This window comes from Dromaius novaehollandiae, chromosome 1 (assembly GCF_036370855.1).
Source record: "Dromaius novaehollandiae isolate bDroNov1 chromosome 1, bDroNov1.hap1, whole genome shotgun sequence".
In the NCBI taxonomy this organism is placed as follows: Eukaryota; Metazoa; Chordata; class Aves; order Casuariiformes; family Dromaiidae; genus Dromaius; species Dromaius novaehollandiae.
Window position 1 is genome coordinate 40,297,521 of NC_088098.1, and position 16,317 is coordinate 40,313,837.

Sequence of the window (16,317 nt, forward strand, 5' to 3'; positions counted from 1 at the left end):
TTTTATGGTGATTCTGAAACCGTGTTGAAAGTCTTCGGGAGGGGACTTTTTCTCAGTTATGTCCATGGGTTCTAAGAATAATTTCTGTAGAAATTACTGTCCATTTTATTTCTTTTATGTTTGATTGGACCTTTTCTTTTAGAGATTGAGGATGCCTTTATTTAAGCCTGTCAAAAAATATATATAATATATGCATATAAATGGTAATTATATATGTTTTTACCAAGAGACTATACATTATGGGAACATTCCTAAGCAGAAGGCATTGCTGTTGAACTAGTTATGTTGTTGTTTTGGCTGTGTAGTTTCTCTAGTCAAGTTACACTCGAAACATTTTCTCATACTCACAGAGGAGATACAGCAGAAAGTATGGAAGGTCTCATTGCAACAATATATACAATAGTCAACTCACTGCTGTTTGCTGTATCTAGGTATTTTTTAACAGCTACATTAGAAACTGCAGCATGCACAAACACGGGGATTTTACTAGCTGATATAAACTGGGGTACTGGCTTCAGAAAAAAACTGTTTAATATTACATGATAATGGCTGGCTGGGAAAGATGAAGATTATGCAAGCAGCCTTCATGAAGAAGTTGTATTTGTAAATAGAACATGAAAGGCCATTTTGAATTACTTTGATGGCTTCAAAATAGCCTTTGTGCCGTACAAACTGGTGGTCTTGTTTTCTAGAGGCGTGGATTAGAGCAGGATTACTCCGCGGGTAGGAGACACACGCCAGAAGTGGGTCACAAGGATCCTCCCAGCTAATGGGCAGAAGGCAGCAAAAATCCCTCTGCCTCTGCAACAGAGCTGGAGGCCGGGATGGGAAAAGCAAAAGCAACATGTCCCTCACAGCTGTCCTGCTCTCACTGTTTCTACTACTTCTCTTTCAGCAAGCCTGCACCTGTGTGTGCTTTCTGCACCTAAACCACCCATGCATGGGCCCCGTTTCTACCAGTTTTCATCCATATGTGCTATGCTAAGATGATTTCCGAAAGATGCCTCCTGTAGTTAGTTCACGTTACCATGCAGACTAGGGAGAGAGTGAGAGGCTGGGTTTGTTTCCAGAGGTGCCCCGGGCGTTTCAAAACCCCCGAGCTCAAACTGTGATAAAACTGAGACCAGACCTGCGGTTCGGTCGTGTCACAGTCGGTGTCGCTAGATGGTGCTACTGAATGTTTTGCCCTGGAATTTGAGGAGAAAATGCCATGTTGCTGTTGGCTGTCTCCTGCGGTTGCTCCAGTGCTGCGTGCAAAGAAACAACAGGCTGGTATCTTCGTTAGTCTTTCTAATTAGCATTGCTCCCTCAGAACAAGGTGTTAGTGGTGGAACTGAAACTCCTCAAAGTTGATCTACTGCTGGGCACCTGCGGCCACTTCATTCCAAACTCCATGTGGCTGCATGCAAGAAAAAAGAGTTAGAGGGAATATACCCAGGCTTGTGGCAGACTCTTCACCCTGCCTAGAAATCTCTTTGGCAATGGAAAGGGAGAGATGCTCCATCTTGGGAAGATGTAAAGCAGATGCCGAGCACAAGTCTTTGTTGTAGCCCCTGAAGGCATCTACTGCTGTCCTTTGACTCCCTCGTATAGACGCTGTTGTAGTGGGCATTAGGAGTGAGGAGCATGCCTTCCTCTCTCCTCTCCCTCCTCCCTGGTCCTGTTCCTCTCCCAACAGGAAAGCTGTCCCCCAGGACCCTGGGGAGGGGAAAGGTGCTCACTGAGGGGCCACTGAGCGGGGCATGGGGTGACTTGACCGAATTTTGGGGTAGTCAGTCTGAAGGTTACCTGTTGGCTACCTTTGCCAGAAGATGTCAAAAATAAATTATGATTTCTCTTTATTTCACTTATTAGATATATAGTATGTTTAGATATATAGTCCAGTATGTTCAACAACATTGTGCAATAGGAGGGATCAAAATAAACTTCACACTTTTTAAATTGGAAGATCTGTAGAATATATTCCAAGAATGGCAATTAATGTACGTGGACTAAATGAGATAGCCTCAGCATTGTGTACTTTTTTATTTATTGATTCCTTTCACTTCTTACTTTCCTTCTTGTGACCTTCCTTGTGACCTGTGACTCATTCTTTTGTGGCATTCTTTTTTCCCTCTTCCATATTTCATCTTTTCTCTTACAGTCTGCTCCCTCACTTTGTTCTTCTCCTTTTGTTTCTCGATTCTGTCTCCTAAATTGCACTCAACAATCACACCTCTCTGTCTGTCACCTTCTTCCATGACTATTTTATTACCTCTAGCACTTTTTAAGTGGTTTATTCTTCTTTTTCATCCCTTGATAGGTGCCCCTTTCCGGATTTCCTCTTCCTTCCCATCATAGGCCTTTTTAGGTTATCATTTTCCCTGCAGATTTGTCTCCTCCCCTTCAGCGTTAGTTACTGAATTCCCTCTGCAGTAGGAGGACTGGGGGCAGACAGATACTAATTCTATCCTGAGGCAGCATCACCTGTAAAAGCAGAAGGAAACCTTGCATCTGAATTTAGCCCAGGCTTTTCTATCTCCTGTTGGTACTGCTGGTGTCAGGGGAAGGAGTTGACTTCAGAAGGCTGAAATACCAGTCTGAAACATCAATTAAGGTCAAAGAGGAAAACAGCACTAGCCCTTTTAAATGCTCAGTGAGTGTAAATGTTAATATTGAGCTTTGTGGGATACAGAGTTGGGGGATTTATAGACCCATTGGTTTCTGAAGCCATGGCCATTACTATTTAATTAGTTATTTCTCTTACCAGAAGTTGAGATCTGCCTTTGCTCTTTCGAGCATTTGATTGCTACACTCCACAGTTTGTTAATAAATATTACATAACAGGAGAGAGTGGATGATGTCCTCCATTGGGGTGCACTGAATATAGAAATACTGCATTAGACTCCACTGCTTGACTTAGTCAAGTCTTCATTTATTTTATGTATATTGTCTGAAGTTAGTGTGCCTCTTCTTTCTCCTCCCAAGGAGGAAGCAAACAGTGAGTAAAAATCTCTCTAGCCTGTCAGAGCAGGTACAGCTGAAAAAGCATCATTTGGGAATGCCTCTTCCACATACTGTCAGTCCTTGTATGAGGGTTATGTATGTATCCTGATGTAGGTATCCTAAACAGGCACTTGGAAACCTTAATTAAAAGATTCATCCATTTCGGCTTGGTTTTGTTTTTTTTTTTTTTTTTTTTTTTTTTTTTTTTTTTTTGATCAAGCTTGTCATGATAAAGAAAGCTGTAGTTAGGTCAGAAAAAAAATTTAGCTTCAGGTAATAAAATTATTCTTCAGCTTTTAATCGTTATTTTCCATTCTGTCACTCCCATGCCTTGCAACCTCTTCACAAAGCCAGGCTCCTGAGGTGCCAGTAGCAGGCACTGGAAAGGGGTTCAGTAAGCAGGGCCTAAAATAACACTTAAAAAGTAGGTGCATAATGGAGAGAGGACAAAGATGATCATAGGTAGCAGCTGCACAAGGCAAAACTGTATTTCACAGTAATTGTACTGGCCTATTTGTGTCATCATAGGCTCAGTGCCATCCAAGATGCTCTCAGTACCTCTCTACTTTCTTTTGAGATACTCTGTTTCTCTATCAATCTCTTGGCAATGACAGCAGATGCTCTCAGGACTGGTATGATGTGTCCAGATTAAGGAGAGAGTGCTGAAAAATAGGAAGAAGTCTAATAAGATCATCAGGGGACTGGATAACTGGAATTTTACAAGAGAGTAAGAGAACAAGGTTGTTCAATTAGGGAAAAGAAGAATGAGAAGAATATTGAAAAATATTGTTGATATAAATACTAGCAAGGGCAAAATACTAAAGAAATGAAAAGAAAAGACTGACCATGAATAAACTCAGGTTGGAAATTAAAGGAGGATTTCCAACCTTAGAACAGTGATCCAGATCCAGGAACTATCTTCCTGTAAGAGTAGGAGAAGAAACAACCTGAACTGAATTTAAGAGGAATTTTAACAAGTTTCAAAAAAGGACTATATTGGACTATAGCTTACAGTAGTAGAATACTGGAATCTCCGTCTTTACTTGCTTTATCTCCCAGCTAACTTTCAGTTTGGGCTACATTCTTCAAACGCTTAAGAGTTTTTTTAAATGTTTATACTATTTGGGAGCATTCTTCCAAAATGCCTTTTTTCAGCACACATGCATCATCACTTACAAAGAGTCTTCTGAGGAACATTTTTTGTGGAAGTCTGTTTTTTATGAAGGCACACATTTAACCCTTTTCCTTTCACCCTCAGCAATTTTCACAGTTGTTTTAGTTTTCCTTATGGATAAGTGGGAGGTACTCTGTTCTACCAGTTGTGGTTATTTTGGAGCCGGTACAAAAATGGACAGCTTTTTCTAGAAACCAAAAAAATATATGCTCATCCATAGCATCTTAACCATCTTAACCATCTAACACAATAGAGTGAGTTCTTTAAGCATGGTAACAATGAACTAAGCTTTCACAACTCTGGAACAATCATTCTTGAAAACAGCAGTTTCAGAAGATTTGTTTGCTTTTGCTTGTGTTTTGGTATAATTAGGATGAGCATTGGTTAAGCCTGTCCACACAGTCAATGAGAAGCCATGTTCGAAAAATGAGTACTTTACTTCTAGACTATACCTCTGACAATCTCCAGACTGTAGCTCCAGTGCATGACCCTATTTTGTCTGTCATTGTCACTGGGTTGCCCTTAATTATATTGATATATTCAGAGACTTCCTGTATTTAAAAAACTAAAATGCTGCATCATATTTTGCTACTGTGTTTTCCTTCCATTTACATTTCTTAAAATGCCTTGGAATTTTGTCACAGTGCCTTCATGCATATGCATCACATGCCACTGCAGAAGACAGAACTCTTTATTTTTAGAACTTATGAAAAATGCATCCAAACTTCAAAGATGAATTAGAAATCAAGTTTTCTGATTAGATATTTTGGGATTCAAATCATATGAGACCACTGGAATGTAGACAATAAAAAGGCTGCTATTAATGTATCTTTACAGAGAAAAAAAGATTTTGCATAAATCCCTAGCAGTCTTCTAAGCATCCAGGAGACAGGAAATACATTTGTGAAGCTAAGATGACAATTAGACTGCCTACAGTTTGTAGCTCATAATAGTTTTCGTGTGAGTGGTTATTGTTTCTGGCCTGATACATCACTACGCATGTGAAGTGTCCTGGAATAATCTATGTTCTATATATTAGAATTCACTGAAACACAAACAGAATGGCATCATGTAATGATTTAAAAATTCTGTAAGCATTATGTGCAGGCATAGATAAAATTTCAGGATTTAACTGCTCTACTAATACATTTATAAAAATTGTGACATTATTAAATAACACAATCATTATTAAACACCACAATAACTATATCTTTACTGTAAATATATATTTTAATGCCAGGTGAAAATCCACTAACAATACTTGTAAAGTTGGAAATGTCTATTAATTTTTAGCTGTCAGAAAGTTAGAAATACAAATTCTTTACAAATCAATGGTTTTAATTAAGAATTTAACATGTTAAACAAATAGCATAGCCCATTATTAATTTGTGCTTGCTAAATTTGGCAGTATTTTGTATTACAAATATTTCATCTGCCTTCTCGAAAAACATTCTACAGATTCTGTTATGAAACCTGGCATGTTTATAAGCCTATTGGAGTGAAATAATGGATTACAGGGAGCTAGTAGTGTAGAAAATAAATAGCATATTACTGAATAGAAATTATAATATTCAAAAATTTGAAACATAATCAGCTTGAGATGGACAAGTAGGAAAGTGAGAATTGCATTCCCAAAGATAGAATTTGCAGACAAATAAACATTTACGCTTCTAGCCTTGTTCTTGGTACCTTTAAGACTTGCATTTTATTTTCCTGTTTTCAAGGGAAAAATTCCGAGGTTATTGTATTTCTGAAAGTTGTAAGATCTTTGAACTTTGTCCAATGCCTAGTGCTTGTGGAATTCATAAGCTTCACCATTTGAAAGTGATTTGCTCTTACAATGATTATGTAGTATGCCAAAGAAAGTATCTCTTCCGTGCTTAGAAACTGAACCCACAAAAAAACCCTGCTGTGCAGTTTACAAGCTGTGCAGCAGAACGGAGACGTCAAAACAGAATTTGCTTCCACGTTTTCTTTTTACAAAGAAAGTTTTCTCTGGTCAAAACTCTCTCTTTTTGGGCCAGTTCATTAACAAGTATATGGTTGTCTGCTGAGAGCTATGCTCATTTACAAAGCCTGCATATTAACTGTAATATTTGATTAGTTCTCACTCACAGTTCTTATAGCTCTTCCCAGGGGAACAAAGGTGACTACTACACACATAAAGAATCACGTTTTTAGCTACTTACTTTATTCTCTGTGAACAGCAAAATATTTCATCAGATATACCTTAAATATTTCAAATTTGCTACATTCTGCAGTGTTTGAGTTGTGCTCACAAAATTTTGTCTCCAGGCATTTAAAATAGGAACTGTGATTATTATTGAGTGACTAATGGGAAGACATTATTTTCAAACATTAACTCTTCCTTTTTCATCTGCCTTATATCCATCCGTACCTTGCTCAGTAAAAATAAAGCAAAGCAAAAGAATTCCACACCAAGTAAAGAAGGGAAAGTTTCATTCAGACGAAATGGTGATAGGCAAGAAAATATGAGAAAGCTCATAGAGTTAGCCTTGAACATAACAGGCATTGGTGGTGACCATTAAAATGACTTCAAAACTTACCAGGATGCAGTATGGTACTATAAAACGGTAGAAGCAGTTATTACAACAGAAGTGAATTGGGTTGTTTAACTTCTAGGCTTCTTAAGCACTATAGCCAGTTTAGTATAATTAAATGAAGGTGAGTTGGATGACTTTCCCATATTTACAGAGGACATTTCTCCTAAACCTCTATTGCTCAGAGGTTCATAAGCACATAAAGGAATGAGATTTTGTAGCTTTCCACAGGTAGTGAAGGTACTTTCAGAAAAGACAGTTTAGTCTGTGAGAGAAAACTTTTTAGGTCACATTGCATTTTGCTTCCCAAAGGGTACATCTGATGATTCTCTGTTAACACAAAATGCTTTTTTTTCAATTTCTCTCATGACTCAGGAGAGAGAGGTTCTTGATCTTGTATGCCTAGAACATAAAATCGAAGGAACTTATTAAATTATAAAACCAAAAGAGTTTATTGAGATTTTTATTAACAAAAGTTATAAATTGTTCCTGATAGATGCCCAAAATACAATTTCCCTTTCCCTTTTCAGTACTAGTTTTCATTACAGGTGGAAGTGATAGGCTCAAAATATAGCCAAATAAATTTTACACAGCATCATTAAGGTGCAATGGACTATGAGATGTACAGGTTTGCTAAAAACAGTCCTTTATTTTCTATACTATTATAATGAATTCTCTCATAGAAGCCTTTTAACAGTCCGATGTTCCAATGAGACAGCCATTTTAAATTAGTATTTTCATCACTCCTAAGCAGTGTGATCTATGGAAAAGATCTGAAAACATCTGATTATTATTCATACCAGCTAAGCTAAATGAATAGATTTATTTGCACCCATTGAAGTGTTGAACTGTTGAAGTTAAACTCCACAAACTGAACCACTTCTTTAGCCCATTGGATAAACACAGAGTATCAGAATCTATAAATGCATTCTATCAAATATTTATTTTGCACCATAATTAACATTCTCCGTTGCTTTTTTAGATTCTAGAAGGACAGTCTCTGCATCAAGGACTGCCTAAAGTCTTGTCTTCTGTCACTGTTACTGCATTGACTGAATCCCCTATGTGTAACTAGATTATATGCTAAAGAAGAGGCGTGTTTGCTGGTGGAGTTGCACTTCTTTCTGAAATGAGAAAATGCAGGCTGACAAAAGCTGTCTTCCATTAGGATGACTACATACCTTAGAAGTTTTGCTGGCATATCTACACTGCAAAGATCTGCTGGGATAGCTATGGCCTAAGTTAGATAAGCAATAAAGAATAAAGAGAACAGAGGAAGGAAGGGACAGATAAAGAAGAGGAGAGTTAAAAGTAAGAATGGGTCCTGCTGCATTGCAAGAGAACTATGAAGATGTAGGAGATTTTTGAAAGGCATGAATGATAGCTAAGTGCCTAAATTTCTCTTTCTGCCTCTGAAAATCTGTCCTATTAATATTACACATACTGAGGTGAGATAAAGAGGAGCAATAGAGGACAGAAGAGAGCATGTGTTTCGGGACGGATCTGAAGAGAGAGTCTGAGGACAGTTAACAAAGTGAAGTGTAATTCTTGTGGTAGCATGAACAGCACACCAGGATAAGGAAAAAGTGGAGCAAAAGACAGGAGCAAAGGAAAGAGTGGTGGGGCACAGCTAAAGCCACCACATAAGAGAGAAGTAGAAACCAAGTCTTCAAAAAAGGTACAAGTGGTTTACCTGGAAAGACTTTAATGCAGGTTGTGCTGGGATATCTGATGATGACAAGGTGAGTGCCTGTGCCTAGCCTTGCCTGCCCGTAGATGCTGCTGCAGTGCATCACAGGGTGCCACCGCTGCTCTAAATGCTGGGCAATAGTCTCCCTGGTTAAGCAGAATATAGAAACCTAGGACCACAATGTCCATTAGTCCACTGCTGGCTCAGAACTAACTGCGTAGCAAGGCAGAGTGTGTGCTGTTCTCTTCCAATGCAGGCGGGACTCAGAAACTACTGCTGTTAGCAGGAAACTGGGGTGGAAAGCAGCTGTACTGTAAATCTAAAAGTTATTGATTCAAGCATTGCAAATGTAATAATACAAGTAGCGATCATGTAATTAGAGGTTCTTGTTATGTTGGATTAAAAAGTAGAAATGTAAAAGGCTTCAGGGACAGCCTTTGAGAGCTTGAGGTTATAACTTCTGTGCTCTTGTGACCCAGCCAGAGGTAGGTTCCCCTCTGAAGTGAGCACTGGCTGGAAAACTTAGTGCTGTAGGACAGCTGTCATCAGCTGCAGTGTCTCACCTCACAGGTCCCCACTTTGAATCCAGCCCATTCTGTCAAGAGAAAAAAGCTGCACTGTCTTCAGTATTGAGCTAGTCCCATGTCACAGGCAGCAAGCATTTTTTGAAAGGTTGTATCATCACAGCTTGGTTGGTTAAGTTGTACTGAAGGGCTGCATAACCTCCCTGGGTTTTGTTCCTTAAACTGTCCCCTACTAATTAGAAACTCATGGGACTAGACTGTAGGGTAAACACATAATTAGTGAAGCAGTCACCAAGCTTTAATCAGGATTCTGCAGGCACAAAGAATAATAAATGGTTGAGCAAGAGGGGTAAAGAGCAAAAAAGCATCTTTACACTACACAGTTTGGATTAAAGTTTTACTTTGCATGCAGGCATATGCATCCTGCCCACAGTGCTTCTGCCCACCCTCCTGTTTCTTACCTTCTCCTTTTACTAAAGTTACAGCCTCCATTATCAACCTCTGCTATAAGCCAGTGGCTAGTTGATATTGCAGTTCTTTCCTCTTTAGCATTTCTTCTGCAAGAGCTGACAGTGTTTCATGGAGATGACACTCTCCCTCTTTGGAGACAGCCAGCTGCCACTATATTTTCTTCTCTCCCAATGGTGTATTTTGGCAGAAGATTTCCTTTGCAGCTGTGACTACAATTTGCATTTGGAGAGTATTGGTTTAGAAAGAGAAGGTATTTAACAGAGCTAACAATTATTGTTTTCAAATGGTTGGAAAGGTGATGAAAATTCCAGTCACTACTCGTGCTTGTGGATTAAACACAAATATCACTGGTTGCCATAAACGCTGCCTCTCTCGCCTACTGTGACAGCTGAGAGCAGCTGAAACACAGATGCCACATTAGCCCATGTTTCAACGGGAAGGGACTTTCGGCGGGGATTTACTTCTCAGCCTGACTCCAGGGTTGTTAAACTCTTCAAGGACTACCAGACTATGCATGTGGAGGGCGAGGAAGCTGCAGTTGTTCTTAACCTCTGCGGGGTAACTTGCTTATTCTGTAGGTGCCCTGCGAACTCACAGCTGTTGTTTTTATAGTGGGCAGAAGACAAGAAGAAAGTACTACTTAGTGTGTTAAAAGGATCAGATAATACACTTTTCCATTTGGAGAAAAAGACTTTTGTGTGTGTTTAAAGAATTTTAAATTATCCTGTATAAGTTTTTGAGTAACAAAAATGTGAACAGAATGAAGTCCAAAGATATTTTGTTTCAAGCTTTTATCTCCTTTTTTTGCTAGCAAGTAATAGTAAACAAGAAATATAAGCTTATAATTAAATTTTTAGTAGTTACTGCTTGGTTTAAAATGACCTTGAAGTGGTATTCTTCCTTTTATCTTTTTTTTCCTTTGCTAATGTGCATTCCAGCAAGGCTAATTCCCTTTTCTTTCTCCAAGAGCTTTGTTGGAGAGAAGGCGAAACTTTGACTTTCCTGTCTTCATATTTATAATAAATCTTTTTCTTGTCATGCTCTTAACATTTTGCTGCATCCACTTTTATTTCATTGTGAATGTTCCTTCTGCTCTAAGTCCAATTTTCTGCTTTTACCGCACAGTGCTTAAACTATCCATTCTATTCTGCTCTGTTTTCATCAAGAACCAGCCCTTGGCAACTAGATAACAGCCTGATACTAAAGATTTCTTCTTTTCACACACTATAATACATCTTTTCTCTTCCAAAGAGATTTCTGGAGCTCATCAAATACCCTTGCTACAGAACAATGCATCCATGTGCTTTCTCTCAAATATCTTTTCTCTTCACAAAACTTTGAAAGAATGCTAACTTATTTATTACTCCCTTCTAAAGAGAAAGCAAACAGCTTTATCGCTCATGTTGAATCCTTTTGTGCTCCCTTTTTATAATGTAGGAGTAATCTCAGGAAAGCTTTTGGCTGCAAGTTTGTTAAAGAAAGCCAATGATTTCTTTAATAATTAGTGCTACATTCATTATACGGGAACAGTCTTGCAAGTAATGCTCTTGCATTAGCTTTTGATTCTAGTCCTATGTTTACATGCCTTGATGAGGACAGACTGCCCATACCGCAAAGCAGAAACACGAGTGCTGAAAGTTGCCTAAAGATCATGGTAGCCTCCCTAGATCCTGCTTCTGTTTCTGCTCAGTATCCTCATCCTTTCCAGAGCAAAGCGCTTTGATTTACAGATGGCAAATGGCAAAAAAGAAGCAGCTACCAGAGGCTGGAAATGAAGTCAAAAAATCACTTGTCTGTCCTGGCCACTTCCTCCTAGCAAGCACATGCAGCAGCATTGAGGGACAGCTGTGCGTTGTCTCAGCCTCTTTTTGTTAGTCAAGTATAGCAGCCAGGCAGTGGTAGGCCACCTCACCGGAGGGAGTCTGTCTGTCTGTCTGTCTTACTGCTGAAGTTCCCTGACTGCAGTCTGCTATGCCACAGAGTGCTCAGCAGACCACAGGTCCCATAATAGCAAAACTGATCCTATTTTCAGGTAGAAGTTTGATGATGATGCGTAGTTGTCTACCTGTCTGCCTTTAGATCTATAGTGATCTAAAAAAAGTTGGAACCCATTGAATAACTGTCTTTGTTCTTTGCGCTCTGTGATATTTTCCTGTCTTTATATGATCAGTAAGCAAATTTTTTGTTTCATTTTGAGTTGGATGATGGTTATAGGTTAAAGATCATGACCAACAAATGGTTATAATGCCATAGCTGAATATAGAGCTTCGCAATGGACAGAAGAGAAAAAAAGAAACTGAACAAACAAGCAAAAATCCATGATCATGTTGGAGTATTCAGTTAGAGAACATGAATACAGTCATCATCAAAGAAATTAAGGTCTGAAACAGAACAGATTTTTTAAAATTATGTCAATAAAAGGTCAAAACAAAGTAGAACTTGGCTTCTTTTGTATATCTTTGCTTGCTTAAACTGTTGTTTTTGTGCATGAGTATTTACTGTACAGCACTTGCTGTACATGCAGCCTTTCTGTATCTCTCTCCTGATGTCCCAGTTGGACAATAGCTCAAGCAACTAAATCTACAGGAAGCTTAGGGTATGTGACAATGCACGTTAAGGTGTCTAACTGCTAGAGATCTCACCACAGTAGCTGTACCTGCTGCACGGAGTTAAGTAACTACATTCCTGGAACTGTGCTGTAATCAGTCAGGTGTTCCAATTCAATTGCTAGTTGGTTCTTTCTGGAAAGTGTAAGTAAAATTTGCTCAAGTTTCCATGCACAAACTTGAAAAACTGAATTTCCTATTTTTAGGTTCTTGATAAACAGCCTTTTACCTCCAACAAGCAAGGAGTCAGTGGTTTAAACCGGAGAACTGTACTGGGCAGAAGAAAGGAGCACAGAACAAAATTGGGAAAGCCAGCAATAGCAATAAATCAGCCATGCCTGTTAAGTAGGATTTCTAGCTCCCCAGGTTGTTTTGGCAACAGTGCCCTCCTGTTGCCCTTAGTTGCCCTCCTACAGCAGTAAGTGGCTAATGAGGCAGCATAGTCTATCAATCACTGCTTCAGTCAGAGCAGAGTTACTGCAGCGTGTTGTCCAAGTTGGGGGTAGATCCATCTCTCAGTCTGAAAGGGCATGATGCTCTGGGACTTCACCTGCTGTCCTAGATGAGGCAACCAGATGCCAGTCAGGAGAGCGGATTTCATAATTCAGCCCAGGCTTTTCAGTTGGCCTCAGTCCTTCGGCTGTCTCAGTCCTCCAAGTTTGTTTCAAAGCTGTACTGAACTCTCAGATGGAAATGAGTGATACTCATGACCCAGAAAGGGGCATATCATCCGAGACAGAGAGACTTCAGACTGCTTTTGTCATTTTATCTGTGCAAGCAGAGCCAATCCAGGTTGTGAATTTGATCATAGGCTCCCGATGTTGTGCATATAAATATCCCTGTTCTCTACAACCTTAGGCCACATCATAGCTTTAGACCAAGCCTCCCATATGTCTGGGAGACATATTTCACAACGGGATGCTCAGCAGCCAGCCTGCTGAGTGAGGAGCTGCCTGATCAGCAGGATACACCAAAAACAGCAATGACTCATAAATCCTGCTCCTCCTCAGAGCTGTCTTTCTTCAAGGTGAGATTTGCATCCTGTCCTGAAGGCAGGTGACCAAGCTCTTTTTCTGAAAAGCTGAAGAGCAATGACTCCTGTCTCTCAGTGCACATGCAAAGGGAGGCAGCCACGCCATTTTATGCAAAACCCAGCAATGAGAGAAGTCCCCTCAGTGAAGGTTACCTGAGGTCCAGGTCTGCCATCCGTCTAGACGGATTCAAATCTATGTCATGTCAGCTTTGCTTAGTCTAGAGAAGAGATGGGAACATGACAGTCTGTCAGTGGTTACTTAAGAGGCGGAGAAGATGGCTACCTGTGCAAATCAAATATCAACTTTATATGCAGGAAAGAAGAAGGAAGTTACATTTTAGGAAAATCTCTTTTATGACTTGAGAGAGAAACCACTACCCACTTAAAAATATTGTAAAACTACCTTCCTTTAAGACAGGTTTAGATAAACATCTGTCAGAGGTGGTCTCAGTGGTCTCGTGGTGCAATTCATGCAGGATAGTCCCCACGCGATGCTGCTTCCTGCCTTTGGTTGGCATGGTTTTACTGTACACTTACAAAGAAGAGTAACATCAATAAAGTAAAGAATTGTTAGTGGCTGGCAATAAAAAGAGCTAGAACTGCACAAAAACCCTCTCTGCACCACTCCTCGTATTAGTGCTAAAAGAGGCACAGCACAGTTTTGGAGCAATTAGTCATTGAATGACCTTTCTACCACAGGCAGAGTATTTTGTTGCCAGGTCTGACTCAAGTGACCACATACAAAAATCCTGAAAGTTTTAAATGTATGATAATCCCTGAATTACCCTTCTGTCTCCAACTATAATTAAACAAAAATTATCCAAGTATTTTTCTTTTTTCCTTGTGTTTTGATACTTTCTCATCTTCATTCTGAAGTTGTGTTCTCCTTTGCTGCTGGCATATTTTAGGCATAGCATTCTTGTGAATGGAGTCCTTGCAAAATTGTTCATCTATAGAAACAGCAACAGAACAAGAAATAATAATACTAACAGCAAAAAGTAGTGTTTATACTGATGTTTTATAAACTGCCTCAGTTTAGAGTTCTCAGTTACTTTTAAAATAATTCCAGATGTAAATGTTTATAAGGACACCTTTTACAAAGATGATTTTTCAAAATGTCATAGAGGAGCCATCATTTTTGATCTCAGATTAGGATCTTTTTTTTCTTTTCAGTAGAAAAATGTTACAAGTTAGAAATTAATTGTCTCATAATTGATTGGTAATTTTCCCTCTTGTGTGTGGAAAGCTACTGCATGACAGGCGTATCACTTTCTACAGGAGGAAAAAGTATCAGTCATTATGGGACAATTAGTTCCAGTTTCCACTATTTCTCTTTCTATGTGCTGATAAGATTGCCATCAAAATTTCAGTCCACTAATTAACCATAAATATCAAGTAACCTTTTTTATTTTTAACTTAAAAAACAAATCTAAATGCAGATGCTTCCTGCACACCATGCTGTTGTTTCTTGGACTGGTGGCATTCATGAAATAGTAATTTCCATTTGGCTGCAATTAACAGAAGCTGTCACAGTCAGCTTATATTCATTGTTTTTCCAAGATTGTTCCTGATTTCAGTGCTGATATGATGTGGCTGAAAAAAAAATGGAAAATCTTTACACCAGCATCACAATTTATGAAAATTATCTATTTCCTTACAAAACCATCTCAAACCATTCTCACAAAAACAGTCTCTTTATAAGAAGATTCTTGGACTCGAACCATCATTGTTTTGCTTTATCAACGGTCAAATCCTAATACCTACTAAGTCACCTTATAGCATGGTAGCATATCATTAATGCACACGTGGGAGGTTTATACCCAGGATGTATGTATATAGAGAGATGTATTTGTACATACACATGTACTTTACATATATGTATTTGATAAGTATGATGAACTACTGAGATTTTTTAAAAATAAATTGCATCTATCTGAAACATCTGAATCCTTTATCACACACCATTTGCAAAGTTTGATCTGCGTAATTCGGTCACAAGTGAGTATTTTTCTCTTTAGTACACTTGGGTGATGCATGTTAAAGCTTTAACATCAAAAGCCAACTGTTTACAAGTACAAAAACTTTTTTTTTCTAAATGCCAGCCATGTAATTTTATCATAAGATCTGAAAAACTGGCTGAGCTGTTTCCTTCTCCCACCTACCACCAGTAATGCAGCCCAAATTTTATGGGCTTGGCTACAAGGGTATAATCCCATACCTTCAGGTATAATTGTAATCTGCAGTAGGTTCTTAGAGATGTAATTGAGTGGCCTTGAAAATTAATAAATAATTATATTCATGATGCAAAATCTTGCACAAGTTCTTTTACACTTTTGTTACTGCAGATATAACAGGTAAAGAAGCACTCAGTAGTGGTCTGAATACAGTAGTCATTTAATTCAGCATATATGACTGAATATACATAGGGAGCAGATCTTTGTCAGAAAGAAGGTGCCGTTTTTATATAGTCTCTTGTCAGAGTAGAATCACACTGAGGTGCCAGTTATTTCAAAACTGAAGTCCAAGACTTAACTAATCCATGAGGTAGCACTGAATTGCACATCTCAGCTCCCCTTACTTCGTTCTGCATTGCATGCATCATCCTTCTTGTTCCTAATTAATTTTATGAATCCCGTCATTGCTGAGTGCAGAGATTGAGCTAAGGAGGAAATATCAATAGAAGGAAAATTCAAAGGGGAAATAGTGAATTTAGAATTGTGACCTACGGATACCAAACCAAGAATATTACTAGCGTCTCTCTCTATTATTTTACAGTTTCTTTTGTGTTCTTCCTTATGAATTTTACTACTGCATAGTTAATCTCTATGGCACTTCACTAGTTTCTAGGCTTTTTCAGGGACATTGATTGGACAGTAGCCAAATATGTGAATATAAATTGATTTTCTGCAATGTAAACAACAGGATTTTATTGATATAAAGGGCTTCATTATTTGTAGTATTACTCTAAAATGATTTTGGAACAGCAAGAATTCTCTGTGGACTGTATTAGAATTTCATGCTTAAATGCAATTGAACACTAATTTTTATATGAGTTCTTTTGTCTTGTACTGCTGTGTAAAGGAAGTCTGGAAGTAAATACCAGGGGAGTAGAAATGCAGATTACAGCTTCAGGAAACAAGATGCAAGTGTGAAAGATGACAGAATGATCATGTGGGAGGAAATTACTGTAGCTTCTTTCTTTCCTTCATTCCTATTTGTAACTCTGGCTAGTATCAAGGACCTCAGTGATTCTGATGCAGCATCTGCAGTAAT

At 38.6% G+C, this 16,317-nt stretch overlaps 1 protein-coding gene across 3 annotated transcripts in view; it reads left to right on the forward strand.

Annotated features, from left to right (window-relative positions):
- The window catches only part of SYT1 (synaptotagmin 1), a 352,931-nt gene that overhangs the window by 199,026 nt on the left and 137,588 nt on the right, over window positions 1–16,317 (forward strand). The gene's annotated exons all lie outside the window — the stretch shown is intronic.